Raw genomic sequence first — 27,292 nt, 5'->3', positions numbered from 1 at the left:
CTCTGTGCCTCAGCTACCACCCCTGCACAATGGAGATTGAGAACGTGAGCCCCATGTGGGACAGGGACTGCGTCCAACTTGATTTGCTTGTACCCACCCCAGCGCTTACTACAGTGCCTGGCACATAGTAAGTGCTTAACAAATACCATCATCATCATTACTATTATCCGTGATCTTTGGACCTTCGATATTCACCCCACCTCCAATCCTAGAGCTCTCATATTTACCTATCTTTAAATTCTATATTGTTTCGTATTTTTTCATGTCAATGACCGTCTCCCCTTCTAGACTGTGAGCTTGTTATTGGTAGAGAACATGTCTGCTAATTCTATTGTATTGTACTCTCTCAAGTGCTCTCTCTGCACATAGTAATCATTCAATATTTTTTATTGAACGCATACCAGGTGCAGAGCACCGTACTGAGTACTTGGGAGAGTACAATACAACAGAGTTGGTAAACACATTCGCTGTCCACAACGAGCTGACGGTCTAGAGAAGCAGCATGGTAAGATCATGGGCTTGGGAGTCAGAGGTTGTGGGTTCTAATCCCTGCTCCATCACTTGTCAGCTGTGTGACCTGGGGGAAGTCACTTAACTTCTCTGGGCCTCAGTGACCTCAACTGTAAAATGGGGATGAAGACCGTGAGCCCTACGCGGGACAACCTGATTACCTTGTATCTACCCCAGTGCTTAGAACAGTGCTCGGCACATAGTAAGCGCTTAACAAATACCAACATTATTATTATTATGAGAGGAGGAGACAGACATTAATATAAATAAATTACAAATAGGTAAATAAGTCCTGAGGGGCTGAGGGAGGGGTGTATAAAGGAAGCAAATCAGGGTGATGTAAAAGGCAGTGAGAAAAGAGGAATGAGGGGTTAGTCAGGGAAGGCCTCTTGAAGTAGATGTGCCTTCAGTAAGGTTTTGAAGGTGGGGAGAGATACGAAGGGAGAGGGCCTCCCAGGCCAGACGCAGGACGTGGGTAAGAGGTCAGCGGCAAGATAGATGAGATCGAGGTACGGTGAGTAGGTTGGCATTAGAGGAGCAAAATGTGTGGGCTGGGTTGGAATAGGGGAGGGGTGAGGTGAAGTAGGAGGGGAAAAAGAATAGTAATAATAATGTTGGTATTTGTTAAGTGCTTACTCTATGCAGAGCACTGTTCTAAGCACTGGGGTAGATACAGGGTGATCAGGTTGTCCCATGTGAGGCTCACACTTAATCCCCCTTTTACAGATGAGTTAACTGAGGCACAGAGAAGTGAAGTGACTCGCCCACAGTCACACAGCTGACAAATGGCAGAGCCAGGATTCAAACCCATGACCTCTGACTCCCAAGCCCGGGCTTTTGCCACTGAGCCACGCTGCTTCTCTTGAAAAAGTGACTGAGTGTTTTAAACCAAAGGTAAGGACTGTCTGTTTGATGTGGAGGGGGGTGGGCAACCGCTGGAGGTTCTTGAGGAGTGGGGAAACGTGGACTGAATGTTTTTATAGGAAAATGATAGCGAGTGCTCAATAAATACCACTGTTTGCTTGAATTACCGTCCCTCCCGACCTCCCTTAGTTCTAAGTCGCTGGAAGATCTTCAGGCAGGATGTAGAGGCTGGTGGACCGGCAAAGGCAATGAAATCTTCTCCACCCAATGTGAGCAGAGCAGATTTGTATTTCAACTAGCGGAGTGCTACAGCACTTAAAGGTGAAACTTCAAGAAAAAGCGGTATTATTTCATCCGGTCAGTATTTAGATTGAGCAGGTGGCCCGTGCGGGGCACCGGGCAAAGAGTAATCTAAATTGTCTCGTGGGTGTGCAGGCAGTCTCATCTGTTTCCTGCCCAATTGCTTCCTTAAAATTGCATCAGGTCAAAACGTTGCAAGTCAGAATCGATTCTTTCACAGGAACAATATTTTAAATGGGGGACTGGCTACGGAACCAGAGTCGGATACTCAATTTTTACTATATTTACCCAGGATTGTGCATCCGATCTATTATAGATGAGTAGTATAGCTAAATTCATGTATTTATATTGGGGCAGAATGGGAGCAGTGTGGACTATCACCCCGACTCCCTCCCTCTGTTCTACCCCCCAGCCCCGCCACAAAGAACCTGTGTATATATGTACATATTTATTATTCTATTAATTAATGATGTGTATATATCTCTAATTCTATTAGAGAAGCAGCGTGGCTCAGTGGAAAGAGCCCAGGCTTGGGAGTCGGAGGTCATGGATTCGAATTCCGGCTCTGCCACTGGTCAGCTGTGTGACTGTGAGCAAGTTACTTCCCTTCTCTGTGCCTCAGTGACCTCATCTGTAAAATGGGGGTGAAGACTGTGAGCCCCACGTGGGACAACCTGATTATTCTGTATCTCCCCCAGCGCTTAGAAAAGTGCTCTGCACATAGGAAGCACTTAACAAATACCAACATTATTATTATCATTATTTATTTCTATTGATGCTATTGGATATCTGTTTACTTGTTTTGATGTCTGTCTCCCCCACTTCTAGACTATGAGGCTGTTGTGGGCAGGGATTGTCTCTGTTGCTGAATTGTACTTTCCAAGCGCTTAGTACAGTGCTCTGCACACAGTAAGCGCTCAATAAATACGATCGAAGGAATTACTAGTGGTTAGAGCAAGGGCCCGGGAGTCAAGAGGAACTAGGTTTGCCACTCGTCTGCTTTGTAACCTTGGGCAAGTCACTTAAATTGTTGACTGAGTTACCTCCTCTGTAAAATGGGGATTAAGACTGTGAGCCTCTCGTGGGACAGGGACTGGGTTCAACCTGATTATCTTGTATCTGCCTCACCACTTAGTACAGTGCCTGGCGCATAGTAAGCACTTAACAAATACCACAAGGCAGAGAGGTTCCAAGATGAAGCAAAAGTCCCTAGTAATTCATCAGAATAAAACGGACACATCATTTCTCCCTGAGGACCCCACCTGCCCAACAGGTAACTCCCTCTCGGTCAATCAATCAGTGAGTGATATTTATTGAGCACTTACTCTGTGCAGAGCACTGTATTAAGCACTTAGGAGAGTACAATGTAATAGAGTTAGCAGACATGATCCCTTACATGATCGATTAGACTGTAAGCCCGTCGATTAGACTGTAAGCCCGTCAAAGGGCAGGGACTGTCTCTATCTTTTACCGATTTGTACATTCCAAGCGTTTAGTACAGTGCTCTGCACGTAGTAAGCACTCAATAAATACTATTGAATCTCTACCCTCAAAAAACTTATAATCAAGTTGGGGAGACCCTCATTAAATAAAGTACAGGTGGAGGAAGTGGCCCCTCTCAGGGTCGCACCTAGAGATGATAATAATAATAATATTAATAATAATGTTGGTATTTGTTAAGCGCTTCCTCTGTGCAGAGCACTGTTCTAAGCGCTGGGGGAGATACAGGGTAATCAGGTTGTCCCACATGAGGCTCACAGTCTTCATCCCCATTTTACAGATGAGGTAACTGAGGCACAGAAAAGTTGAGTGACTTGCCCAGAGATAATGATGATGATGATGGCATCTCTTAAGTGCTTACTATGTGCAAAGCACTGTTATAAGCACTGAGTAGGATACATTGTCATCAGGTTGTCCCACGTGGGGCTCACAGTCTTAACGTCCATTTTATAGACGAGGTCACTGAGGCACAGAGAAGTTAAGTGGCTTGCCCAGAGTCACACAGCTGACAAGCAGCAGAGCCGGCATTCGAACCCATGACCTCTGACTCCCCGGCCCGTGCTCTTTCCACTGAGCCATGCTCCTTCTCTACGAGTTTCAAGTCCTCTACCAGTCTCGGCTACAGGAGGGAGAGTCAAGCAGAGGTTTACCCATTTCATTCCTAGCTTGGGCAGTGGCTAGCGAGCGGAAAGCAATCTGCTACAAGTCAAAACTCACCCGGGCTGGGCAGCAGTGGCACGAGAGAGAGTCGAGTTGACTACGCGGAAGGAAGCAATGGCAAACCGTTTTTGCATTTTTAGCAAGAAAACTATAGATCCACTACCAGAACGATTGCAGATGAAGCGAAGGGCTTTCTGGAAGCTTTTAGAGAAGCAGCATGGCTCAGTGGAAAGAGCACGGGCTTGGGAGTCAGGGGTTGAGGGTTCTAATTCCGGCTCTGCCACTTGTCAGCTGCGTGACCTTGGGCAAGTTACTTCACTTCTCGGTGCCTCAGTTACCTCATCTGTAAAATGGGGATAAAGACTGTGAGCCTCACGTGGGACAACCTGATTAGCCTCTATCTACCTCAGCGCTTAGAACAGTGCTCAGCGCTTAACAAATACCAACATTATTATTTCTGGAAGAGATGTCCCGTGACGTCGCTATGGGTCGGAGACGACTCGACGGCATAAGACAAGAGGAAGTGGCAGAATGCAAGGCTGTAAGCCCGTCGATGGGCAGGGACTGTATCTGCTGCTGATATTTACATTCCAAGTGCTTAGTACAGTGCTCTGCACATAGTAAGCGCTCAATAAATGCTATTGAATGAATTAATGAAGGAAGGAAGAGAGTACAGACCCAAATGCGGAGGTGATATGAAGGGGAGGAAGAATAGGGTGGGGAAAGGAGTGCGTAGTCTCTCCTGCTCTATTCCCCCTCCTCTCTTCAGACTTTCTACCCTCCCCACCACACACACTTACTGAGCCACCGCTGGGTGTAATTTGCTGTAATGAGCACTTATGAAGTATAAAACAGAAACACATTATCTGCCCATAAGAAGTTGAAGCTCTTAACGGGGACACAGGCGTATGAATATTGACAGAGCGATTAATCAAATCAAATAATAGAAGGGGCAATTATATATATCCATATGTAAGGGCTAAGGGTGGCTAAATATCAATCCCTAAGTGCTGGAGATGGCTAATGATTTCATCAAGTTATCCCCCAACTCCCAGGCGTCTCCCCACCCTACTTCCAACCCGACCAGAATGAGCAATCTAAAGGAGGCGGGGGCCTTAAAGTCAAAAACAAGCATTGCCATGTTGAAATGGGGCATGCATTTAGAAACACAGTGCTATTTGTTACAACTTAAAATGTTGTCAATTGAAGACTGCCTGAAGGAAAAACCAAGAAAAGGAAAAGAATGCATAGAGTGGACAGAGCAGGAGCCTGAGAATCAGAAGGACCTGGGTTCTAGTCTCAGCTCCACCCCGTCATTCATTCGGTCGTATTTATTAAGCACTTACTGCGTGCTGAGCACCGTACTAAGCTCTTGGAAAGTACAATTCAGTAACCAATAGAGACAATCCCTACCCAACAACAGGCTCACCACTTTGCTGTGTGACCTTGGGAAAGTCACAACTTCTCCGGGGCCTCAGTTACCTCATCTGTAACATGGGGATGAAGACTGTGAGCCCCATGTGGGGCAGGGATTGTGTCCAACCTGATTAGCTTGTATCTACCCCAGTGCTTATAACAGTGTCTGGCCCATAGTAAGCATTTAACAAACAACATCATTATTAATAATGTGAAGCATCCCAATAAAGCATAAATGATTCTTGATTCTATCTATTGCCATTGTTCTTGTCTGTCTGTCTCCCCCAATTAGACTGTAAGCCCATCAAAGGGCAGGGACTGTCTCTATCTGTTACCAATTTGTCCATTCCAAGCGCTTAGTACAGTGCTCTGCACATAGTAAGCACTCAATAAATACTATCGAATGAATGAATTAATTAATTAATGAAATGGGCTCACTTTGATTATTTTGGCTTTTTAGTTTCAGTTGCTTTCCCAGATTCGTTCTTTGGAACTAGAAGAGAAGCAGTGTGGCCCAGTGGAAAGAGCAAGGGCCTGAGAGTCAGAGGACCTGGGTTCTAATCCCGGTTCTGTTACTTGTCTGCTGTTTGACCGTGGAAATGTCACTCAGTTGCTCTGTTCTTCAGTTACCTCATCCATAAAACGGAGATTAAATTCTCCTCCTTCCCTCTTAGACTATGTGGGATAGGGATTGTGTCCAACCTCATTATCTTGCATCTACTCCAGTGTTTAGAACAGTGCTTGACACATAGTTAGTACTTAAATACTATTGGAAAAAAAAATTGTATTGCTTTAGGTCTGTAAATGCTATCACCTTAAAGGGATCCTAACATTGTGGTTGTCACATTCTAAGTAACATGGGCATACCTAAAATAATGTCTTCCTTTTACCAGTGGGATGGAGAAATAAATTCAAGTCACACTACTTAGGACCTCAAAGGTAGGTATAAAAGCATCCTTTGGCATTTTGGTGACGATGAGTTTCCCTCCACAGCATGTATTAATTTATAAATGGGCTATGAGTTCCCCGACCCCCGTCTGCTGCCCAATTTCACTTCCCTGAGGAGAGCTCTATGGAAGCTACTAATTTTCACATCAGAAAATGCTCACTGTGAAAATGTATTGGGATTTTAGCCAGCAGGAAATTTTATGCTAATTTATAGTAAAAAAAAAAAACCACAAAAAACAAAACAAAAAAATCTCTCAACTGTTTCAGAGCCCAAAGAGTCACTTGGACGGTTTTCACACTGGAAAATTCTTGCCGGGAGAGATGGTCCCACCAGTACTTTGACAAGAGGAGATTATTTTTATTTATTTATTCATTCATTCATCCAATCGCATTTATTGAGCGCTTACTGTGTGCAGAGCACTGTACTAAGTGCTTGGAAGGTACAATTCAGCAATAAAGAGACTCCATCCCTGCCCACACTGGGCTTACAGTCTACAAGAGGGGAGACAGACATTAAAACAAGTAAACACGCATCAATATAAATAAATTGAATTATAGATACGTATTCATTCATTCAATAGCATTTATTGAGCGCTTACTATGTGCAGAGCACTGTACTAAGTGCTTGGAATGTACAATTCGGCAACAGATAGACAATCCCCGCCCAGTGACGGGCTTACAGTCTAATCGTCTATCTACACAAGTGCTGTGGGGCAGGGAGAGGGGAGTAGAGCAAAGGGAGCAAGTCAGGGTGACGCGGAGAGGAGGGGGAGCTGAGGAAAAGTGGGGCTTAGTCAGGGAAGGCCTCTCGGAGGAGGTGAGCCTTCAGTAGGGCTTTGAAGGGGGGAACTGTGATCGTTTGGCAGATTTGAGGAGGGAGGGCGTTCAAGACCAGAGGTAGGACGTGGGCCAGGGGTCGAAGGCGGGACAGGAGAGAACGAGGGACCGTGAGGAGGTTAGCGGTGGCAGAGGAGCGGAGTGTGCGGGCTGGGTTGGAGAAGGAGAGAAGGGAGGTGAGGTGGGAGGGGGCCAGGTGATGGACAGCTTTGAAGCCAAGAGTGAGGAGTTTTTGTTTGGTAAGGAGCTTGATAGGCAACACCTGGGCTTCCCTTATTCTGACTCACGACATAGTCACAGGTGTTTAACTCCAAAGAGTCAGTCCTTCTAGGCCTTTCTTATGGGCAGCGTGGCTTAGTGGAAAGAGCACAGGCTTGGGAGTCAGAGGTCGTGGGTTCTAATTCCCACTCCGTCACTTGTCTGCTGTGTGATTTTGGGCAAGTCACTTAACTTCTCTTTGCCTCAGTTACCTCATCTGTAATATGGAGATTAAGACTGTGAGCCCTACGTGGGACAAACTGATTAACTTGTACCTACTCCAGTACTTAGCACAGTGCTTGGCACGTAGTAATGACTCATGACTGTGGTCCCATGTGGGACATGCAGTTTGCTCAAACTTGATTAGCATGTATAATAATATTCAATAGTATTTATTGAGCGCTTACTATGGGCAGAGCACTGTACTAAGCGCTTGGAATGAACAAGTCGGCAACAGATAGAGACAGTCCCTGCCGTTTGACGGGCTTACAGTCTAATCGGGGACATTAATAATAATAATGTCGGTATTTGTTAAGCGCTTACTATGTGCAGAGCACTGATCTAAGCACTGGGGTAGACACAGGGGAATCAGGTTGTCCCACGTGGGGCTCACAGTCTTAATCCCTATTTTACAGATGAGGTCACTGAGGCACAGAGAAGTCAAGTGACTTGCCCACAGTCACACAGCTAAGTGGCCGAGCCGGCATTCGAACCCATGACCTCTGACTCCAAAGCCCGTGCTCTTTCAACTGAGCCACGCTGCTTCAACACTGCTGCCACAGTGCTTAGAACAGTGCCTGGCACATAGTAAGTGCTTAACGAATACCATTTAAAAAACCCTAAACTTTTATTTATGAGTGATGTTTGTGAAACTGCGCAAGAACTGGAGTTTGTGGAATTTGTTAATAATAATGATAATTGTGGAATTTGTTAATAATAATGATAATTGCGGTATTTGTTGAGAGCTTACTCTGTGCTAGGCACTGCACTAAACGCTGGGGTGGATACGAGTAAATGGGGTTGGACACAGTCCCTGTCGCACCTGGGGTTCACAGTCTCAATCCCCATTTTACAGATGAGTTAACTGAGACACAGAGAAGTGAAGTGACTTGCCCAGGGTCATATAACAAGAAGGTGCAGTGGATAGAGCACAGGCCTGAGAGTCAGAAGGTCATGGGTTCTAATCCTGCCTCCACCACGTGTCGGCTGTGTGACCTTGGGCAAGTCACTTCACTTCTCTGTGCCTCAGTTACCTAATCTGGAAAATGGGGAATAAGAGTGTGAGTCCCAAGTGGGACAGGGACCGTGTCCAACCCGATTAACTTATATCAAACCCAGCACTTGGAACAGTGCCTGAAACATAGTAAACGCATAAAAATACCATTATTATTATTATTATTATCATTATGTGGCAGAGCTGGGATTAGAACCCATCCCCTTCTCCCAGTCCTGTGCTCTATCCACTACACCTCGCTGCTTCTCATAAGCACTTACTCTGTTCAAGCACTGTTCTAAGCACTGAGGAAGAGCAAGCCAGGCACAGTCCCCATCCTACACAAGGCTCACAATCTAAGTAGGAGGGAAAACAGGCCTTGAATCCCCATTTTACAGAGGTAACTGAGGCACAGATAAGTTAAGTGACTTGCCCTCTCTTAGCAGGCACATGGCAGAGCTTGAATTAGAACCCAGGTCCTATGACTCTCAGGCCCAGGCTCTTTCCACTAAGCCACATTGTGTCTCCTGTGATAGACTCAGTCTTTGGAGCCGTATAGATGCTGTGCTCTGCACAGAGTAAGCGCTCAGTAAACGCGACTGAATGAACTGGATCCCACCACAACTTGTAGACTTTCGGCTTGATGTGGAGCTTGATGCTGAAGAAAATCGGAAAGGCCAGCTTGCCTTTCGGCAGATGGACGGCATGTGGGAAAGCTGTAAAGCAGTAAAAGATGCGAGTCCCACTTGATCTGATTGTGTTGTATCTACCCCAGGACTCAACACAGCTTGACGCAGAGAAAGCGCTGAACAAAAATCACATTTACCGTTCTTTTGCTATCTCTGCTCTGGAGAAACTCCCAGTTCAGTGGCCAACCGGTAGGTGTAAATTGAAAATGTACCACTTTGAGGATGAGAGAAGAGATAGAATAATTAGGCAAATAATCACGATGGTATTTGTGAAGCGCTTACTATGTGCAGAGCACTGTTCTAAGCACTGGGGTAGATACAGGGTCATCAGGTTGTCCCACACGAAGCTTACAGTTAATCCCCATTTTACAGATGAAGGAACTGAGGCACAGAGAAGTGAAGTGACTAGACCACGGTCACACAGCTGACAAGTGGCCGAGCCGGGATTCGAACCCATGAACTCTGACTCAGTTGTATTTATTGAGTGCTTACTATGTGCAGAGCACTGTACTAAGCGCTTGGAATGGACAGTTTGGCAACAGATAGAGACAATCCCTGCCCAACGACGGGCTCACAGTCTAAAAAGGGGGGACAGAAAACAAAACTAAACAAGTAGTCTGACGACAAGTTTTAAGCGCTGAGCACTGTACTGTTCTAAGCGCTGAGCACTGTTCTAAGCTGAGTTAATAGAGAGCAAATCAGGAAAGAGATGTCTCCATCAGTGCCGCTGTGGTTGATGGGATGCCAGAGCCAATAAAGCAGGTGGATCCATCACAACGAAGGCTTTGCCAGGGTTGAGTTACCCATAGAAGCATCTCCCCTAAATCATGGCACGGTGGCCCCCGGCCACTGAAACTCCACCTGCATGGTTTTTCCGGCTGGGCATATGGTGTGTTGGAGACGCCACGGCAGGGGTTCAGCATCAACTCAGAGAAAGCGAAGGAGAGACAGCAGACACGGCATATGTTTCCTTATGGAAAGACCCAGGTGCCCAACCAGCGATTCTCATGTTCAATAAATTCTTCCTAGCTTCCCGCTACCCTGTGTCATCAAACATCAACTTCCAGCGGTGGAAATAGGGGGAGCCAGAAATGCCCGTCTACGGTATTTCAGAATTAGCCAGTGGAGGCGTGGCAGCTATCTTCTTAATCAATCAGTCACATTTATTGGGCACATACTCTGTGAAGAGCCCTCTACTAAGTGCTAGGGCGAGTACCATAGAACAGAGCTCACAGCTCAGAGGGGAAGAAGGACGTTAATATGAATAAATGAATCAATCAATATAAAGATAGTAACTGAATTAACTAATTATTCTTCTGCCCAAGGCCCACATAATAATAATTTTGGTATTTAAGTGCTTACTATGTGCCAAGTACTGTTCTAAGCGCTGGGTAGATACATGGTAATTAGGTTGTCCCACGTGGGGCTCAGAGTCTTAATCCCCATTTTACAGATGAGGTCACTGAGGCACAGGGAAGTGAAGCGACTTGCCCAAAGTCACACAGCTGAATAAGTGGCAGAGCCAGGATTAGAACCCATGACTTCTGACTCCCAAGCCCGTACTCTTTCCACTGAGCCACGCTGCTCTGTGACCTTAGGCAAGTCACTTAACTTCTCTGGGTCTCAGTTACCTCATCTATAAAATGAGGATTTATAGTGCGAGCCCCACATGGGACAGAGACTGTGTGCAACCTGATTTGCTTGTATATACGTACCCCAGTGCTTACTACAGTGCCTGGCACATAGTAAGTGCTTAACAAAAACTATAATCATTATTATATTGTCTCACAGCCATTGACTTTGCATCTATATCCAGGAAGCCATCCTGCATTCATGCTTCTGGTTCTAGGAAGATAGTGGGTGGAGAATACAGCCCCACTATCTCAAGTAACAGGACAACTGACCTGACCAGAACAGACTCTGAGGAGAATTATACTTTCTCAAGCACCACCTTCTCCTGAAAACATTCCCTAATCTTGGCTTCACGGACACGGTCCTCTCCTGGTTCTCTTCCTATCTCTCTGGCAGCTCTTTCTCGGTCTCCTTTGAAGCCTCCTCCTCCTCTGCCTCCCATCCTCTAAATGGGGTACCGGTTCTGGGTCCCCCTCTATTCTCCATCCCCATCCACTCCCATGGCTTCAACTACAGTCACTACACGGTTGATTCCCAAATCTATATCTCCAGTTCTGATCTCTCTCTTTCTCCGTCATCTTGTATTTCTTTCTGCCTTCGGGACATCTCTTCTTGGACGTCCCACCGACACCTCATACTAAACAGGTCCAAAGGAGAATTCTTCATCTTTCCACCCAATTCTGACCTCCCGCTGACTTTCCCATCGCTGTAGATGACAGCACCATCTTCCCTGCCTTACAACTTCATAACCTTGGCATTATCCTGAACTCATCTCCCTCATTCAACCCACATATTCAATCTGTCACCCTATCCTTTCCGTTCGGCCTTCACGTCGCTAAAATCAGCCCTCTCTTCTCCATCCAAACTGCTAATATACACTGATCAAAGCACTTATCCTATTCCATCTAGCCTCTTTGCAACCGCCCCACTCCCTGTCTCTCCCCGCTTGGGTCCATACTTCGCTCGGATACCTAGGTCATTTTTCTAAGCTTAGCTCTCATGTCCTCTTCTCCATCTCCCTTCTGCATCACTCTTGCCCTTGGATTTTCATCCTTTATTCACTCCATCTACAGCCTTTCTGCCAACTCTGCTATAGTGTACTCCCCCAAGCATGAAGTACAGTGTTCTGCACACAGTAAGTGCTTAACGAATACGATAGCTGGATTGATTGAGTCACCAGGATATCTACATTAAGGTCAGTCGGCAAACAGAGAGAAATCAAGGAATAGGGAAGGTGTGGGGGAGTAAAGAGTCTTCCTTTTTTTAAAAAGGACAGCTGCCAAGTGCTGCAGGAGGATTTCCTGGGTGAAACATTGGTCTAAATCACTATTTGGTATAAAGAGAAGATAATGATCCCCAACTTTGTCTAGACCATCAAGAAACAAAAGCGAGAAGATGGCTGACATGCTACTTATGGAAAGGAATTTTATGTGACCTTCAAGTGACAGCCCAACTGATATAATTATAAATCAAAATGCAGGGATAAGAGCAGTTTTAAAACTTTTCTCTTGAGATCGGCTTCCCTGTTATTACTGTGAAAAGATCAAAAGACTGGATTGGCTTTTTTAATGGGATTTGCATTTTTTATATACTTTCTTAAAATTAAAGGAAAAGGGAAATCTGGTCTTTGCATACAGTGACAAGAAGGTAGAAAAGTCAGGGGACTTATGAAGCAGCGTGGCTTAGTGGAAAGAGCACAGGCTTGGGAGTAATAGGATGTGGGTTCTAATCCCTACTCCGCCGCTTGTCTGCCGTGTGACCTTGGGTAAGCCATTTAACTTCTCTGGGCCTCAGTTACCTCATCCGCAAAATGGGGATTGAGAGTGTGAGCCCCACGAGGGACAATCTTATTACCTTGTATCCAACCCTGTGCTTAGAACAGTGCTTGGCACATAATAAGCTCTTAACAAGTACTATTATCATCATTATTATTATTATTATTATTATCATGGGAAGTTGTATGAGCAACCTTCAGAAAAACTATCTAAGATTGATGGCTCTCCTAGAGAGATGACTTGGGTTCTAATAGCAGCAGTGTTGTCTAGTGGATAGAGCGTGGACCTGTGAGTCTAATTTGATTCCAGAAAGACCTGCGTTCTTATTCTCGCTTTGCCACTTATCTGTTCTGTGACCTTGGTCAAGTCACTTCCCTTCTCTGTGAATCGGTTAACTCATCCGTAAAATGGGGATTAAGACTGAGCCCCACGGAGGAGAGGGACAGTGACCAACCTGATTAGCTGGTAGAGAATCAGGACGGTCTAGCGGATAGACCGTGGGCCTGGGAGTAAGAAAGACCTGGGTTCTAATCCCATCTTAGCCACATGTCTCCTGTGTAAACATGGGCAAGTCACTTGCCTTCTCCGTGCCTCATTTACAACATCTGTAAAGTGGGGATTGAGACGGTGAGCTCCATGTCGGTCAGGGACTGTGTCCAATTCAATTTGCTTGTATCCATGCCAGTGCTTAGTACAGGGCCTGGCACAAAGTAAGCCCTTAACAAATACCACAGTTATCATTATCTATCCCAGTGATTAATTCATTAACAGAGTAAGCACTTAACAAATGCCATTAAAAAGAAAAATGGACTTGAAGAACAAGGCGGTCCTTTTTATGTAGTTCATTCATTCATTCATTCATGACGGGGGGGGGGCGGGTATCCCCATCTGCTGAGCAGGGTGGACACTGGAGGGTCCCAAGAAACCATGAGAGAAACCTAGAAGCACCCAATTTCCTCGCACTGTGTTCCTTCGATATGTGCTCCGGTTAACATAGATACCGAGGACATTTCCCGCAAAGCAATAAGCCAAAGGGGGAAAAAGCTGAGATGTTAATATCGCAGCCCAGTATGGTTTAGAGAAACATTCAGCAATCAGGCAAGGAAGTCAGGGGGGAGGAATATATGGCTTTCCACAAACCGTTATTGCTCTCCCAGCCCTCAAACGGCTCTAAAGAAATATTGATTCACAAGGCCAAATAAAGGCCAAAGGAAGAAGAAGAATAAAGCCTTGGAGGGAATATATATTTTGATTATTTAGATAATCAATTCTTGGCATTAAGGTAATGGAAGGTTTTGAGTCTTCTTCTTACCTTATAATTCTAATTAGATGGGCAAATTTCAATCGTGGAGTTTCAAATATACCCAACTTCGAATGTTGATAATAGGTGCTATAACACGTTCCCATTCTTTATCTTTCTCTTTATGTACTTTCTAATTTATGGGATCTTGAACTAACAGCAGCATAGTAGCGGGAGGGAAAACACAGCACATCCGAGTCTTCCAAAAATACCGTTGCGATTCATCAGTGGCATTTTATGGAGCAATTGCAGTGTGCAGGACACTGTACTAAGCACTTGGAAGAAGAGTTCATTACAATAGAGTTAGTAGACGAGATCCCTGCTCTCAAGGAGTTTATAGTGTAGTCGGGGAGGCGGACAGTGAAATATATCACTGACAGGGAAAGCAGGGGATAGGTACCTAAGGGCTGCATTTCAACTCGTTTAAGTCCAGTTTCTAGGTACATGCTGAGAAGAGAAGCAGCATGGCCTAGTGTCAAGAACACGGGCTTGGGAGGCAGAGGACATGGGTTCTAATCCTGGCCCCGCCACTTGATTTCCGTGCGACCTGGGGCAAGCCACTTAACTTCTTTGTGCCTCAGTTACCTCATCTGGAAAATGGGAATTAGGACTGCAAGCCCCACGTGGGACAACCCGATTACCTTGCATTTATCGCGGCGCTTAGATCAGTGCTGGGCACATAGTAAGTGCTTAACAAATACCATCATCAATATTAACTTCTCTGTGCCTCAGTTACACCATCTGTAAAATGGGGATTGAGACTGTGAGGTCCCCACGGGACAGGGACTGGGTCCAATCTGATTTGCCGGTATCCACCCCGGGGCTTAGAACAGTGCCTGGCACATAGTAAGTGCTTAACAAATACCATAATCATTATTATTATTGGGAGTGACGTGAGCAGACCGAGAGTTGGGGGAAGATGAATCCTGTCACTGTGGCTTCGAATGTCTACATTACATCCTGGGTAGGGATCCTTGGAAAGACCATGAGCCCGGTCTTGCCACCCAAGAGCATTTTGCAGGTTCCTGCGTTTCTGCCGTAATTTAATAATAATAATGTTGGTATTTGTTAAGCGCCTCCTATGTGCAGAGCACTGTTCTAAGCGCTGGGGTAGATACAGGGTAATCAGGTTGTCCCACGTGAGGCTCACAGTTAATCCCCATTTTACAGATGAGCTAACTGAGGCACAGAGAAGTGAAGTGGCTTGCCCACAGTCACACAGCTGACAAGTGGCAGAACCGGGATTCGAACCCATGACCTCTGACTCCCAAGCCCGGACTCTTTCCACTGAGCCACACTAAAGCGATAACCTCAGGGGAAGGCGGAGGTGCTGGACCCTGTGAAGTGCAAGTGCATTTTCCACCCCCATTAGCCAGCAGAGACCAAGTGAAAAGCAATGGTCTAGGGGAAAAGAGCAGGGGCGTCGGGAGATCAGAGAAACAGATTTCTAATCCTAGCTCAGCCACTGTGACCTTGCACAAGTCCCCTAACTTCTCTGTGCTTCAGTTTCTTCATCTGCAAAATGGGGCTGAAATACCCTCCTCCTTAGACTGTGAGCCCCACACTGGACAGATTGTTTCCATTCATTCAATCGTATTTATTGAGCACTTTCTGCGTGTACTTTCCAAGCGCTTAGTACGGCACTCGGCACACAGTAAGCGATCAATAAATACGATTGAATGAATGAATGCGGAGCACCGCACTAAGTGCTTGGGAAAGAACAATATCGCACTAAAAAAGTGACAATCCCCGCCCACAACGAGCTCGGGGTCTAGAGCGGGAGAGACAGATATCGATACAAATAAATAAAATGGCAGATAATAATAATAATGTTGATATTTGTTAAGCGCTTACTATGTGCAGAGCACCGTTCTAAGCGCTGGGGTAGGTACAGGGTAATCAGGTTGTCCCACGTGAGGCTCACAGTTAATCCTCATTTTACAGATGAGCTAACTGAGGCACAGAGAAGTGAAGTGACTTGCCCACAGTCACACAGCTGACGAGTGGCAGAGCCAGGATTCGAACACATGACCTCTGACTCCCAAGCCCGGGCTCTTTCCACTGAGCCACGCTGCTTCTCAATATATACATAAGTGCTGTGGGGCCGGGAGGGGAGGGAAGAGCAAGGGGAGCGAGTCAGGGTGACGCAGAAGGGAGTGGGAGAGGAGGAAAAATGGGGCTTAGTCTGGGAAGGCCTCTTGGAGGAGACGCGTCTTCAATGAGGCTTTGATATACGTGTATCACAGCGCGTGTTACACATATGATGAGTGCTTAGAGAAGCAGCGTGGCTCACTGGAAAGAGCACGGGCTTTGGAGTCAGAGGTCATGGGTTCGAACCCCAGCTCTGCCACTTGTCAGCTGTGTGACTTTGGGCAAGTCACTTAACTTCTCGGTGCCTCAGTTCCCTCATCTGTAAAATGGGGATTAAGACTGTGAGCCCCACGTGGGACAACCTGATTCCCCTGTGTCTACCCCAGCGCTTAGAACAGTGCTCGGCACATAGTAAGCGCTTAACAAATACCAATATTATTATTATTATTATTATTAATAAATACCACATTCGTTATTATGACTATTAGCTGCAGGCAAAACCAGGGAACCCAGGTTTCTTGATTTCTAGAGCAGTGCCCTTTCCCCAAAAAACCAACGGCAGAGCTACCCCGAGCGCGCCGGGTTTCTAACGACCCTTTTATTCAGCTCTCCACAGAAATCTCTCAACGTCCTGAGGCAACTGCTCTCCTGACAGCTGGCCAAGCCGGTACAGATGGTGTCCGACGGCGGCTGTTTCCCCTCACAAATGGGTGTCAGGCCAGGTCACATCCCGTGGCCTCTCTGCCGGCTCTAGCCGGGAATGATCGATGACGCAACGTGAAACCCGAACACCTGCGGAAGAATGTGTTTCTGCTCCCCCGGAAGGCTTTTTGGATCCCGGCAGGACGCCGGCCTCTGTGAAAGTCTTCGAAGACGTCGTCCGTGCCGCCGCTCAGCCGGCGCCAGAAATTCAGGCGCCGGAGGACCTGTGGCTAACTGTCGATCGTTTCTCAGGATTAACTCGGTGGCATTGGCTGACAATTAGTCTGGCAAAAACCAAATTAGAGGACCTGCCTCAACCGGCCCCAGGGCCGTTCCACAGACAACCAAAATCGTCCTCCGTGACTGAGGCGGGATTCGGCGTGGCCTAATAGATAGAGCACGGGCCTGGGGGTCAGAAGGCCCGGTTTCTAATCCCAGGTCTCCTACTTGCTGCTGTGAGACTCTGGACAAGTCACTTCACTTCTCGTGCCTCAGTTACCTCAACTGTAAAATGGGAATTAAAGCTCTGAGCCTTCTGGGGGACTTGGACCATGTCCATCCTGATCGTCTTGTATCTGTCCCAGCATTTAATAATAATAATGTTGGTATTTGTTAAGCGCTTACTATGTGCAGAGCACTGTTTTAAGCGCTGGGGTAGATACAGGGTCATCAGGTTGCCCCACATGAGGCTCACAGTCTTAATCCCCATTTTACAGATGAGGGAACTGAGGCCCAGAGAAGTGAAGTGACTTGCCCACAGTCACACAGCTGACAAGTGGCAGAGCTGGGATTCGAACCCATGACCTCTGGCTCCCAAGCCCATGCTCTTTCCACTCAGCCACGCTCCTTCTTGCATGTAGTACGCGCTTAACGGATACCAAATTACAAAAAAACAAATTAAACAGCACCTATCTCTGGTTAGCTAGGACATGACACTTCTGCCATTTCTTTCTTAACGTATTTGCTTGATGAGAAGCAGCATGGCCTAGTGGAAAGAGCCCGGGCCTGGGAGTCCGAGGATCTGGATTCTAATCGCAGCTCTGCCACATACTGGCTTTTTGATCTTGGGCAAGTCAAGAGAAGCAGGGTGGGTCAGTGGAAAGAGCACTGGCTTGGGAGTCAGTGGTCATGGGTTCTAATCCTGGCTCCGCCACGTGTCAGCTGGGTGACTCTGAGCAAGTCACTTCACTTCTCTGTGCCTCAGTTACCTCATTGGTAAAATGGGGATGAAGACTGTGAGCCCCATGTGGGACAACCTGATCACCTTGTATCCCCTCAGCGCTTAGAACTGTGCTTTGCACATAGTGAGCGCTAACAAATACCAGCATTATTATTATCATTCCCTGGGCCTCAGTTCCCTCATCTGCAAAATGGGAATTCAACACCCTTTCTCCCTCTTAGGCTGTGAGCCCCATGTGGGACCTGATTATCTGTATAATAATTAATAATAATTATGGTATTTGTTAAACGCTTACTATGTGCAGAGCACGCTGCTTCTACCCCAGCAGTTAGCACAGTACCTGCCACATAGTTAAGTGCTTAACAAATACCTGGATTACTATTATTATTACAGACACCCTCATTATTATTATGGACCAATAGAGATAGATGGTCGCTAATTACCTGGATTGGGAGATAACTATCTGTATTTAAGCATTCAACTGGCACTTGTGTACATATCCTCATACCCTGTTGTTCACCTTCTCTGTAATTTATTTTAATGTCTGCCTTCCCAACTAGACTGTAAGCTCCTTGTGAGTGGGGATTGTTATCTGTCAATCAATCACCGGTATTTATTGAGAACTTACTGTGTGCAGAGCACAACACTAAGTACTTGGGAGAGTACAGTATAACAGAGTTGGTATTAACTCTGCCGTGCACTTAAAAAAATGTCCAGCACACCATAAACATCAATAAATACGATTGACTGATGTCTGGAAACCCGCCAGATGGGGTTTGGGCAGCGGCAAGCCTTCCGCTTCTCCATGAGGACTGTCGTTTCGTGGCTGCCTTTTTGTCCGGGTCCCTTTAGAGAAGTGAAAGCTGCATTCAGTTTTGCCGCTTTCAGGAAAAGGAGAGATTCCACCGGTACCGTCTGAGCCCTACCAGAAGCCAAACGGCAGGGAAGACTCGACCAGGGTGCAGTGAATGCTCCGTAGAGGAGGAATTAGGAGGCGAGATTGTTGGTGGCTCCAGACACGTCTACTTTACCACATTTGCCGATGAGAAAGGAGATTCTGCGAGAGTTCAAAACAGGGAAATGATGAGGAACGATCCAAATGTGCTCATGATCTCTGCAAAGTCTCTACCCGTGACAATGGATGCCCCTAGAAAAGAGTTGTCCGATGCTGTCCCACACCTACCGCTATCAAGAGGTGGTAGATCCACTGGGTTTTGGGGGGGGTCAGCTAAAAAGCCACAGCCTATGCAAGGGGGCAAAGTCATCTGGAGGGAGACAGAAAGCCTGCAGGAAGAAATCCTGTAGGAAGAACCGAATTGCCATAATGTGACTCTCATTTATGTACCTATCTGTAATTTATTGCATTTTGTCTGTCTCCCCTCTAGACTCTAAACTCCATGTGGGCAGGGGACGTATTTACTGACTCGGTTATATTTCACCCTCCCAAGTGCCCACAGTAAGCACTCGATAAAGAAGCAGCATGATGTAGTGGAAATAAATACTTTTGAAAGAATGAATGAAAGAACATGGGCCTGGAAGTCAGAAGGTCCATGGGTTCTAATCCAGGCTCCGCCACTTATCTGCTGTGTGACCTTAGGCAAGTCACTCCACTTCTCTGTGCCCCGGTTACCTCATCTGTAAAATGGAAATTGAGACAGTGAGCGTCAGGTGAGACAGGGACTGTGTCCAACCCGATTTACCTGAATCCACCCCAGCCTTTACTACAAGGCCTAGCATATAGTAAGCACTTAACAAATGCCATAATTACTACTATTATTATTATCATACGATTGAATGAATGAAAGAGCTCGTGAATACAATGCTCTGCGCACGAGAAACACTCAATAAATAATTGATTTATCAATTTCACCATTAAAAAAGTGCCCCTGGAAATCCTTCCCATTATTTGCCTTGGTCATTGTTCCGCCTCCCTTTTCTAGTGTCCTGCTTCTCAGTGGGCTGGCTTTAATAACTGCAAACTTGGGAAGAACCAGAAATTCATTCGTTCATTCATTCCTTCAATAGTATGTACTGAGCGCTTATCGTGTGCAGAGCACTGAACTAAGCGCTTGGAAAGTATGATTGAGAAATTTACCCACGCATAAGATGTGCTCTGTCTGTTATAAAGTTCAATGCTCTCTGGAAGGAAAGAGGAAACTATTCTGCAGTAAACAGGGCTATGTAACCCTTGAGGAGGAGAGGTGACTGTTTTACAATAGGTATTAAGGGTAAGCAAATATTACCAACACCATGTAACCAGGATATGAAAATTATTGTTCTTTCCAGTAGCCCTATGGATCTTTACAACCTGTGTGAGTAGTACTTGAAGATAAAAATTTAATAAAGGGTCACTGCCTAACAGGGTGTTTCCAGTCTTCCCCCTTCCCCCCTAAAAAAAAAAGCACCTTCTATCTACAAAATAATTTGATTATCACAATGAAAAGCAGCAAGGACTAGTGGATAGAGCATAGGCCTGGGAGTCTGAAGGATCTGGGTTCTAATCCTGACTCCACCACCTGTCTGCTGTGTGACTTTGAGCAAGTCACTTCACTTCTCTGTGCCTCAGTTCTTTCATCTGTAAAATGAGGATTAAGGCTGTGAGTCCCATGTGGGACAAGGACTGCGTCCAGCCTGATTAGCTTGAATCTACCCCAGTACTTAGTTCAGTGCCTGGAACATTTTAAGTGCTTAATAAATACCGTTTTAAATAAAGAGACTGAATCTGATCTGATTATCTTGTATCTATCCCAGGAATAATTATTAATAATCATTGTACTTATTAAGTGCTGACTCTGTGCCAAGCACTGCACGAACTGCTGGGGTAGAGACAAGTTAATCAGGTCCAACCCACTCCCTGTCCTACATGGGGCTCACAGTCTAGAGAGGGACAACAAGTATATAAATCCCCATTTAACAGGTGAAGAAATTGAGGTACAGACTAGTTAAGTGAATTGCCCAGGGTCACACAGCAGCCAAGTGGCAGAGCCGGGATTAGAGAACCCAGGTCATCTGAATCCCAGTCCTGTGGTCCTTCCACTAGGCTATGCTGCTTCTCGTGGGGATGTAGGGTTTGGGATACAGTAAGTACTTTATAATTATATATCGATCGCTTTTACAAAATGGGTTCCTTTTTCCCTCACCGAAAAGGGGCCAGTAGGATGGGGCATTAAACCCAGCAGGTCAGTACTAAACCTCAGCCAAGAGTGACCTTCCTTTTCAGCTCCTCTCTGCAGAGTTTTATCTCCCCGAAATCAGAGACAGGTCACGATACTTCTGAGCCCGGAGCAGGGGAGTAAAGAATGGTCTTCGGTTCAGCTTACCCCTCTTTTCACTCCCATATTTTTTGTGCTCCAACCTCTTTGGGCAGCCAGCCTCCTCCGTCAGCCTCTGGGTTCCAGCCTGACGATGCGGTTCAAAACCACCTCAATGTGAAGCTTCTGTCCAGGATCCTCCAGGATTATCCCTCTCAAGCAGACTCTTCTGCCAAGACGTCGGCATCCAAATCAGTGCTCCTCTCCCAAGCTTCCTATGTCCCCACCAACATCCTTCCTCGGGGCAGCGGGGCCTCACAGCTACCCAAGGGAACACTGCTTTGGAACATCAAGGAGGAAAGAGAAGAGGTCGATGGTGAGGTCTGAGACTGTCCTACTCGTAGGAGAATTTGCGGCAATGTCCAAAGATGCTGGAAAATCACTCGAGCAAGAGAGAAGGACCAGCAGCCAGGACCGCCGTCGGCAATGTTTGGCTGTGACCGCTCCGAGGTGGAACACGGTGGGCTGTTCCTCTGTCTTCGGCCCAAGTAGCCGCCGTGGCTTCCGCCGTCCACTCCATCCTCCGGGATCTCCCGTGGGGGTCTCTTATGCCGCGAGAAAGTGTTCGGGGTCAGGATGAGGAGTGTGTCAGGTGCTGTGGTCCAGGACCACCAGGGTGGGACCCCCTAGGCCATTCTGGCCATTTCCAACCCGGACGTGGAAGTCCACAGCAGTGGCAAGGTTGGCAGTGCCCTGGTCCTGTCCAGAGGTGGGTGTGACTGGGCACAACAGCTTGCTCTACTTCCCTCTGGAACTTTATTTCTAACCCCCATCAGCCACGATGTGCCAATCGATCAGCTTCTTCGCAGAGGCCGAAATTTCCATTTACAAAATTGGGGACTGGTGTCTAATAATACTAATTCAGGGATTCACTCACTCAATCCGATTTATTGAGCGCTTGCTGTGGGCAAGGCACCGCATTAAGCGTTTGGGAAAGTTCCCTGGTGACACATTCCCTGGTGATATCTGTCAGCACTTACTATGTGCCAAAACTGTACTAATTGCCGCAGTAGATTCAAGATAGATTGGTCACAGACCCTGCCTCACATGGGGCTCAGGGCCCAAGTTAAGAGGGAGAACAGGTATTTAATCCCCATTTAATAATGATACTAATTATTATCATTATCATTATGGTATTTGTTAAGCGCTTACCATGTGCCAAGCACTGTCCTAAGCACTGGGGTAGATACAGGGTAATAAGATTACCCACGTGGGGCTCACAGGTTTTTTATTCTCCATTTTACAGATGAGGTAACTGAGGCCCAGAGAAGTGAAGTGACTTGACCAAGGTCACACGGCAGACAAGTGGTGGAGCCGGGATTAGAACCCACATCCTCTGACTCCCAAGCCTTTGCTCTTTCCACTAAGCCACACCATATAAATAGTTAAGACAGTGCTCTGCACACAGAAAACACTTCCTAAATATCACTGATTGGTCGATTCTAAAAATAGGGAAACTGAAGCTCAGAGAGGTTAAGTGACTTGTCCAAGGTCACACCCTAAGAGTGAGCGAGTGGAGTCAGGAGCAGGACCCACGTCCGTTGACCTCCAGCCCGGTGCTTTTTCCACTAGGCCGCTCCGTCTCTTCCCCCCCGACCCTTGTCTCTATCTTACAGAATACAAGATATGAAAGTGGTTTGACTTCGGTAAGAGGTGCCGTCACACATCCAAAGCCGTCATTTCTTTATACCTTCAATAGCACTACCAGAAAGAGATCACATCTTTTACAGAGGTGAGCTCCTTCACCTTCAGTGGAGAGTCTGATTTTGCCGTCACCTGCCCATCCAACCTCCCTCTCTCCTCCGTATCTCGGCAATTTTCCGGGGCTCAGTGTCTCGGTCATGTCCTTACTGCCCATCTTCACGCTCTCTCCCTCTCAGAAATAGCTGGAGGTTGATAAGTAAAAGTGCATTTTGGTTTTCCCTTCCTCTTCTCTCCCATTTCCCTTGCAGCTTGACAGTCGGTGATGTCTCCCCATTAAAGCTCTTTTAGTGCCCTGAAACTCTAAACCTAAAAATCTAAGAAATGAGTAATCTAATAAAATCTAATAAATTCTCCAGAGCTTTCCGCACAAATAAAAATCAAGCAGCCGTTCCGCTCCACTCCGGAGGTAAAGAGAAGCATCCGAGTGTCGCCGTTCCGTTTGGAGGCGATGATTGCGTACCTCGCCTCTCCCTGCATCTTCGCTCGGTACACGATATAGAATTTCCCTTCGCTCTAATCGTTTCTTTTTCATTTGAAGTCACCCTTTCATTTCAACGACTTCAGTAGGAAGACTATATTTGAAAAACGGTCACAGGAAGACTGTATTTGAAAAATGTTCCCGGGAAGACTGAAGGTTAAATCATTTTTATTCTGTAAACACGGCCTAAATTATCGTCCTCTTCCCACGACAGCCCAATTACTGATACATCAAAATAGAAGAAAAGTCAGATTTTCCTGCTTTTTCCCCCCACAAAAAAGTGGGAGTCGGGCGACACCTGCTGGTGAAACGGAGTATGGGCGCCCTCAGTGGTCATCATCCCCGGGCGTTCAAAGCAGCAAATAATAATAATAATAATAATAATGCTGGTATCTGTTAAGCGCTTACTATGTGCAGAGCACTGTTCTAAGCACTGGGGTAGATACAGGGTCATCAGGTTGTCCCACGTGAGGCTCATAGTTAGTTAATCCCCATTTTCCAGATGAGGGAACTGAGGCACCGAGAAGTGAAGCGACTTGCCCACAGTCACACAGCTGACAAGTGGCAGAGAGGGGATTAGAACCCATGACTTCTGACTCCCAAGCCCGGGCTCTTTCTACTGAGCCACGCTGCTTCTGTTTTGCTTTGCTGTCTCTGCCTCCCCCTTTTAGACTGTGAGCCCGTCGTTGGGGAGGGATGGTCTCTCTCTGTTGCCGTATTGTACGTTCCAAGCGCTTAGTACAGTGCTCTGCACGTAGTAAGCGCTCGATAAATACTATTGAATGAATAAATGAGTGTACAATTCGGCAACAGATGAGTTCAGGAGTCCGCCTGTGCCGAGGCCTCATTAAACCGCCTAAAACTCTTTATGTATTTTTCCTTTTCCCTTCAATTTGGCTGGTAACTTCAACCCACCTCTTTCTGCACGGACCTTAAAACCATATTCCACCCCTTGCTGGGCAGCCCAGGGGGTCAATTCTTCCTGAGCATCTGTAAATCGGAGCCTAGGCTTTTAGGTCTTGGGGGACCCCGGTTTAGATTATGGTTCGGAAGTGTAGTTTCTGTGGGTGCAGTTTAGGGGGAGGCATGGAGAAGCAGTGTAAGAATAATAATAATTAATAATTAAGGTATTTGTTAAGCACTCACTGTGTGCCAGGCACTGTTCTAAGGCCGGGCTAGATACAAGATCATTTGGTTGGACACAGTCCCTGTCCCACAGACGGTTGACAGTCTTAACCCCCATTTTATAGATGAGGGAACTGAGGTACAGAGAAATGTAGTAACAATAATAATAACGATGGTATTTGTTAAGCGCTTACTATGTGCAAAGCACTAGCCTAAGCGCTGGGGGGGGGGATACAAGGGGATCAGGTTGTCCCACGTGGGGCTCACAGTCTTAATCCCCATTTTCCAGATGAGGTAACTGAGGCACAGAGAAGTGAGTGACTTGCTCAAGGTCACACAGAAGACAAGTGGCGGAGCAGGGATTAGAACCCATGACCTCTGACTCCCAAGCTCGGGTTCCTTCCACTAGGCCATACTGCTCCTCCAGAACCAAGCTCATCACTGACAACCTCAAACACCTTCCTCCACTTCATCTTGCATCTCTCGGCACGGCTGATTTTCCTGTCTAACCAGGGACACGCTCAAAAATTAATCGAAGGCTTCTAAAAGTTGGTGCCATTATCTGTCGGAAACGTGGACTTTGAAAGATTTATTTCCTCTGTTACCATATTTGGAACCCAACCATTTTTCTTACTTCTTCTTGATGTTTCACTTATTACATTATGTGTTCCCTCCAACGATGGTAATAAGAGACAGTGTCTGCTCTCAAAAGCAAAGTGTGAATTGAATAGATGCAGAAGTCTCACTGAACAAAAATAAAACTCCAAATCTACAGTGATTGAATGTTCCCATTTGACATATCCAAGATCAACACTCGTGAGCACATGTCGAGATTGTTCAGCGACTGAAACCCTCAGATTGATTTTTTTTTCACCCCCCCCATCAAAAACCGGAGCAGACATTCTAGGAAACCCGGCCTCAGTCGGGTGACAAGTACCAATTTTACCTCGTCGGGGCTGAAAATAAATGGTTTCCAGACATTCCATCGCAGGACATGGTGTCTGTCCCGATGAGTTGTCTTACCTTATGCCGTCGAGTCGTTTCCCACCCATAGCGACACCATGCATACATCGCTCCCAGCAGGCCCCGCTCTCCATCTGCAATCGTTCTGGTTGTGTATCCATAGAGTTTTCTTGGTAAAAAATACAGAAGTGGTTTACCACTGCTGCCTTCCGCGCAGTAAACTCGAGTCTCCGCCCTCGATTCCCGTGCCGCTGCTGCCCAGCACGGGTGAGTTTTGACTTGTAGCAGATTGCCTTCCGCTCGCTAGCCACTGGCCAAGCTGGGAATGGAACGGCTAGGCCTCTGCTTGGCTCTGCCTCCCGTAGCCGAGACTGGTAGAGGACTGGAAACTCTCCAGGTGCCACCCTGAGAGGAGCCTGATGGGTTGTCTGAATATAATAACATTTTTATAATAATATTATAAAATATAATATTTTTTAATTATTTGTTGAGTTCTTACTATGTGTCAAGCACTGTTCTAAGCACCGGGGCAGATACAAGCTAATCAGGTCGGACACAGTTTCTGTCCCATGTGGGGCTCGCAGTCGTACTCCCCGTTTAACAGATGAGGCCCAAAGATGTTAAGTGACTTGCCCAAAGTCACACAGCAGACAAGTGGCGAAGATGGGATTAGACTCCCATGCCCGTGCTCTATCCACTAGGCCATGCTGCTTCTCGATATCTAAACATTCCAGAAGAGGAGCTGGGATGGGAGGGTCGATGCGTGAGTGAGGTTTTTTGAAAGCTCTGTTCATTCATTCATTCATTCATTCAATAGTATTTATTGAGCGCTTACTATGTGCAGAGCACTGTACTAAGCGCTTGGAATGTACAAATCGGTAACAGATAGAGACAGTCCCTGCCCTTTGACGGGCTTACAGTCTAATCGGGGGAGACGGACAGATGAGAACAATGGCAATAAATACAATCAGGGGATGAACATCTCATTAAAACAATAGCAATAAATAGAATCGAGGTGATGTGCATCTCATTAACAAAATAAATAGGGTCATGAAAATATATACAGTTGAGCGGACGAGTACGGTGCTGAGGGGTGGGGAAGGGAGAGGGGGAGGAGCAGAGGGAAAGGGGGGAAAGGAGGGTTTAGCTGAGGAGAGGTGAAGGGGGGTGGAGGGGGAACAGAGGGAGCAGAGGGAAAAGGGGAAGCTCAGTGTGGGAAGGCCTCTTGGAGGAGGTGAGCTCTAAGTAGGGTTTTGAAAAGCGGAAGAGAATTAGTTTGGGGTACCTCTTGCCCTAGGGAGATCTTGGAGATGCCAAAGAAACGTCTAGTAGCAGCTTGGGTCCATCTCATCTGCTCTCACCCAATCTGAATCCCAGTTTAGGAAGTTGTTATGATGATGATGATGATGTTAATGGCATTTGTTAAGGACTTACTATGTACCAAGCACTGTTCTAAGTGCTGGGGGTTATCAGTTTGTCCCACATGGAGCTCACAGTCTTAATCTCCATTTTACAGATGAGGTAACTGAGGCACAGAAAAGTTAAGCGACTTGCCCAGTCACACAGCTGACAAATGGCGGAGCCGGGATTAGAACCCATGACCCGTGTGAGTCCCGAGCCCGTGCTCTTTCCACTAAGCCTCGCTGCTTCCCCTATCCTATCGGCTGTTATCCTACTTCTGGAATGTTGGGGTTTTTTTAAATTGTAGCATGCAATTCTTAAGCTAAGGAATCAGTTCTGTGGGGCAGTCTCCTTTTCAATTCCATATTCATTCAATCGTATTTATTGAGAGCTTACTGTGTGCAGAGCACTGTACTAAGTGCTTGGGAGAGTATA

The 27,292-nt window shown here is 46.4% G+C and overlaps 1 non-coding gene across 1 annotated transcript; it reads right to left on the bottom strand.

Annotated features, from left to right (window-relative positions):
• Positions 1-25,733: 25,733 nt before the first annotated feature.
• Positions 25,734-25,871, bottom strand: LOC114811895. Its single transcript, XR_003759591.1, has one exon. It is a non-coding gene; the product is annotated as a small nucleolar RNA SNORA7 (small nucleolar RNA).
• Positions 25,872-27,292: the final 1,421 nt, after the last annotated feature.

Source organism: Ornithorhynchus anatinus, chromosome 4, assembly GCF_004115215.2.
Source record: "Ornithorhynchus anatinus isolate Pmale09 chromosome 4, mOrnAna1.pri.v4, whole genome shotgun sequence".
Lineage (NCBI taxonomy): Eukaryota > Metazoa > Chordata > Mammalia > Monotremata > Ornithorhynchidae > Ornithorhynchus > Ornithorhynchus anatinus.
Note: the sequence above shows the minus strand (reverse complement) of the source record. Positions and strands in the feature narration are given on the sequence as shown.